We start from the raw sequence: 5,706 nt of genomic DNA, 5'->3' as shown, positions 1-5,706 counted from the left end.
AACACTGAACTCTGCTCCTGCTGCCGCTTTTTCTGTGTGCTCAGCAGATGTCTCCCACTGATGACATGCACAGATCTGAGCACTGGCTGGCCACAGATCAGCGTTCAGGTTTGTCAGAGACGGCACAGAAAAACAAGGAGGTGTTTGAACGTGGTTCATGGGATACTTTTGCGTTTTAAATATTTCACCTAAAACATGATGAGCAGCAGGAGAGAGTGAAGAAAACATTTATCTTGTTCAGGGTCACTGTGTATAACATGTATACTGTATGAAGCCTAGCCTGGATTCAAGCTGGATTCAGAAGCCAATGGATGGCATCCTTGAGGCTCTGTCATGTTTTATCGTCTGTGATTGGTCTTTAAACTTCTCACATGAAACTTGAATGAGGATTTTAGGTTTTTTTAGGTTAATATCCCACTGTGGAAAGTTCACACAAACATATTTTTTTTTTATTTATTTATTTTTTTTTAATCACGCTCTTCCTGTTGCAGGAAATGTATCTGTAGATTAACTGAGAAGTAATTTCTTCCCGGAACGATTATCAACATCAACCCTAGTAAACACTCCATGCCTCATTTGCTCAGTTTCTTTACTGCCTGTTCCTGCTCAGGGTCCTCGACTGCCGAAAGGTAAGGGAAACACCCGGGACGGGTTGCAAGTCTATTTGGAGGCTCAGCGTTTTGTGCCAGGATAAAAATACCCTCAACCAGACAACAGACAACAATGCTGTCCATGTTAGCCGGCTAGCTCCTTAATGATGCTGTAGTTTACAAGCAGTCTGTTTCTCACTGTGGAAAAGTTTTTGCAGCCGCTCGGAGGCCAATCTGGTCCCTGTAAACAGGCTACTTATTCAGATTATTTACAGGGGGCATTAAATCATAAGAGGGCTCTTCCTGTGTGCAGGATACACACTGTGTATAACCACCCTGTCTCTCTCTCCCTCTCTCTCTTTCCCACTCTCTGTTTGTGTCCCTCCCCCTTATTGAGCAGCTTTTTTTTTTTTGTCCTCCGAGGGTCTGCTCCCATGAAATGTTCACCGATAATAATGTGGTGACTGGAAATTCAGTTCCTCTCATAAAAGTCTAATTGCTCCTCCTGGTACTTCCGTGCGACCCCTTCCACCCCTCTGTCAGACAATCGCACACACACACACACACACACAAACATTAAATTGTCACACCACAGCGCCAAATGGAAACACCTTTTCGGATTAGGCTCTCATAGCTGCTGGCGCGGGCGCCGGAATCTTTGGATTTTAACACAACACTGTTTCCAGTTTTACGCCGCTCTTTCGCCGGGGTGAGCGGTGTCCGCAGAGCTTTCAAACATGCAGAATCATCCCTTAATAAAGCTTATGAGACCCCAAATACCAATAATTAACTGCTCCACACTGCCTTGGCTGTAAAAAAAAAATTATTCTAAATGACATAACAACGTGTTTAGACTGTTTTGGCAATCCTGAAGGAAAGTCATTTACTAAAAAAAGACTTTTTTCAGTTATGGTTGACATGTCACTATGAAAAGAGCTGTTTTTTCCAAATTCCTCTGGGGTGAAGCATGTCACCGCTGCCATAGTGCAGCCGCTAAAAAACAACCCTGACTCACAGAGCCACCTTTATGGTATGCCAACAGCCACTGGAACCCAGCGACGGGCCAGGGGACTTTTGCCACTCCATCATACTTTATACTGAGGGAGGTAAAAAGAAGCTGCACACGTGTACAAAGATGAGTTTTCTATGAGATCTGGACCTGCATTAAGAGCTCTTAACTAGAAATTGGAGGCATATGAGGTGGCCAGAGGTGAGACCTATAACTCATTTAACAAGCCTGGTTTCCAAGAATGGGAGCGAAAAAGCACACACTGGGAACAAACAGGGAAGAAAGACTCACACAACCTCTGCCCCAAATTCAAACAGCCTTTAAATTTAGAAGATGAGGGAAAAGAAACATTAAAAGGGTACATAAAATCTCAGTTTTTTACAAAACGCGATATTTTTACTGTAATTTTAGAGAGCGTGTATTTTGGGTAGGTCTGACTTTGCTCAGGTCTACGGCAAAGGGTAGCAACTTTATGTGGCTGTAAATAGCATGAATGTATTACAGTCCCAATTCGGCATATCCGCTTACCTTTACCTCCAATTTTTCCCAGTGGCCACTTGTGGTATTGCACCAAAAGCCTAAAACACTAAAAGAAAGAGACATCTTCGATGCATTTCATCACGTCAGGGTCCGCGGGCTGACTGGGCGGAGTCATTGAGAGAAACTACTGCAGGTATTCAGTGGGCTACATAACACGGAAAATAAATTAACACAATTCAATGTGCTTTCTCTCTTTAAAGGTGTCACAGTGTAGACAGTTTCCATGTCTTCTTTCATTATAAATCAGTTACAGGTGCTAGATAAACACTGTGAAAGTATCAAAACACTCAACCCACTGAGAAACAATCACAGCCTGTATTCAGGAACTGTGCCTTTAAATGAGCGGTCAGGACTTTTGTAAGTTTCTGATGTCATGACGAGGGGGCTTGAGAGAGCTTGACCAATCAGAGCAGACTGGGCTTTTTGGGAGGGGTACCTTGAAGAGAAGCATTACGCTAGTAGAAAAAAAAATGATTGGCAACTGTTTAAAAGGCAATAGTGATCTAATTTATTTCTCTTAGTGCTGGAGTGGTACCATCAGCACCACAGACATTACTCTGGTGCATTAATTTGTTAGCAGCGGTGAATTGGGTGTAATTTTTATGTATCAAATTCTGTCGAGTAAGTGACAATGTGATCTGGAGAAACTCACAGAACACGGGAGGGGCCCACGTCATAATGGCAATAATTACATCTTAAAGCATTTTTCTTTTATAACCTCAATTCTGCATTATGGGAATATTGGTCATCGGCGGTAATAATAGTGGCTGAACGCACACTGTTTCACAAAATTCACATGAAACCTGCTACATACCTCGAGGAAACATGAGAGTGAAAGGGTAAGAAAAGTTAACAAATAACGCCACAGGCCACACCTGACAAGTGGAGCTGAAACGACGGACCACACAGTGTGCGCCCCGAGAAACTGGGCTATAAGATCTATTAACACAACAAACCACTGGGTGTAATTTCCCCACAGATGAGCCAGCTTCGCTCTGCCAGGGAATGTCCTGTGGATGTCAGAAACAAACCTCAGAAATGCTCCGATTCTGTGGAGTAGGTGAGGGGATTTGTGGCATCAGTTTGTGTGTAATGGAGAACAGAGAATGAAGAGAGGAGCTTGGGAGAAGATTGGTAATAAATCCAATGATACCAGCCTGAAAATCACAGTACTTACCTGTTGTGGTTAAAGTGGTCTGGAGTGTGAATTTGAAAGATGTGTGAGCCTCCTTTCATATTGAACAGAGGGGGAACAGTATCTGACAGTAGTATTCCAAGCTGTCAGGATGTGTTCCCCCTGTTTTAAATGGCCAAATTGAATAATACCAGCCAGAAAATCACAGGACTTATCTGATTGGTGAAAAAAATCTGGAGCATGAATTTGAAAGTCAATAGGTAGAAACTCCTCGGGACCCTCGATCCAATCATTGAAACTCAAAATTTAAGCCAAAGGATAGAACTCCACACCAATCGTTGCGTATTCTGATACTGATGTTGACAGCAATGAGTGTTAAGAGAGATAGCTTTCAGGGTTTTGGCTCATTGTGAGGAATTCAACACTTGGCCGCCCTTTAAAATCCTGTTCTCTTGTCTGTTGGTGCCTGTTGGTGCAGATACTAGAGAATAGTTTAAACAGTTTCACTGATGAACTGAATGACAGAGCCACTCTCTCCTCTATAAGACTCCACGCTGACCTCTGACCTCACATGGAACAAGATGTACCGTGAGCACATGGTTTGTGTTTTGCTTCCTCTGCTAACGTTCATACATCATACATGGTTGGGGGGGGGTGAGCCGAGTATACCTTACAAAGAAAGCCCTGGGAGAGATTTGTGTCCTCATTAGAAATATGTATTGCGCACCGAGATCTCTTTTCAGCAGCAAGTCGGGAGGACAGATGGGTCCATTTCTGTAATCTATTATGGGCTATCAGCACCCCTCCGGTTTACAGAAGGCCCCGAAGGTATTTCTTGCCGTAGTTCCTCGAAAGGAAAACGTGGGACAAATGGAAAAAACATGAGCGAAAGTCTCAAACCACATGCTGTGACCTCAACTCCATGGACGTTCTTGGAAAGTCATAAAACAGAAAAGATGCGAATGGAAAAACCGTTTGTGGCAGGTCGACTGATTCACCGATATGCAGCAATAAATGCATTCTGAAACTTTTATAACAATTGATTGTAATAATTTATGCACCTCTATATGGGCGTCTGTTTAAAGGCGGTCCAATTCTGCCAGATAATTTTTTTAATATTTTATATATATATATATATATATATGAAGTATATAAAACTTTATTGGCAATGCTTTATGTTCACATAAACCACAAGATTATGTAGACAAACGTAATTTCCAGTACGTTCAGATGTCTGTTATTATTCGAACTTATGGTCGTCTCACTTGAACTATTGGCTAAGCTACGCCAAGAGATTTTCAGTGGATTTTCTGCTCTGTTTCATCAGCATCCAACTGTAAGAAAATAGAATAATAAAGCCTTAATACCACCTGAAAATGTATATAAGCATTCGCAGAACCAAACAGATGTATGAAGTTGAATATGTATCAAGATTTTCACTGTTTCCTGACTTGAATGAGACATAAGACGCTCATTTTCAAGTTCATAACTAATTGGGTGACTAGGAATAGGTAACATGTTTTAATGGTATCCAGTGTATTCTACCTCTGTTCGAGACGCCCTGTTTTAGCTCCTGTCTCTTTAAGACCCGCCCTCCTGAATACCTGCCTCACATTGGTCAGCTCACACACGCCTGAGCCAGCACCGCTAAACCCTGTCTCCGATCGTCTCTGTCCTGTTTTCAGCTTCCATTCAGTTTCACTCCCACTGAGAATATAGGCGTAAATGATGCAAATGTGATGTCACAAAGTCACCAAATTAAAGGGCTACTGACTTGTTTCAGACACTTCAGGAGCAGTTTTTCAGTGGGAGAGAGGAGTTTCGAGACTTTTTATATGCACAAGAACGTATTTAACACTGAAGGAAAGGGGGGCAAAAACACAATAAAAACGTAACAGGCATCTTTGAAGTGTTTCAATTCACAGAACAGTAATAGAGAAAATAATGTGTGAGACTTTGCCTCTAAAACTGTTGCTTGCTTTTCATCACAGCATCGTGCAGGTAATCCTGGGTAAGGCTCTTTCTCCTGACATTTCAGCTCGTACCCATTTAGCTGGTGGCAGGAAATAAAGTGGAACCTTAAAAGGCTCCGACACCTCCACAGTTTTCCACACCACCTAGGTGTTTCAGCGGCGGCTTCGAGCTGGGTGTTTCAAAGCCATGCACCAGGAGTGAGATCATCCTGAAGTTACTGCACCGAGAGCGGGGGGGGACGAACTTATTACACATGTTGGGCCCCAAGATTAATGCTGTGTCCACAGTGTGTGGGCGTCCCAGGAGATATGCAAAGGCACGGTCGATATTCTTCACCCACTAGATGTCAGATTCACATACAACTCATGCATACGAATCACACATACTGTATAATAACGCTAATGCTCTGTTTGTTCATTGTGGTGCACACGCTACAGAATTTAGAGGACTCCCCCTTT

This window comes from Acanthopagrus latus, chromosome 24, assembly GCF_904848185.1.
Source record: "Acanthopagrus latus isolate v.2019 chromosome 24, fAcaLat1.1, whole genome shotgun sequence".
Lineage (NCBI taxonomy): Eukaryota > Metazoa > Chordata > Actinopteri > Spariformes > Sparidae > Acanthopagrus > Acanthopagrus latus.
The sequence above is the reverse complement of the archived record's forward strand: the minus strand, read 5'-3'. Positions refer to the sequence as shown.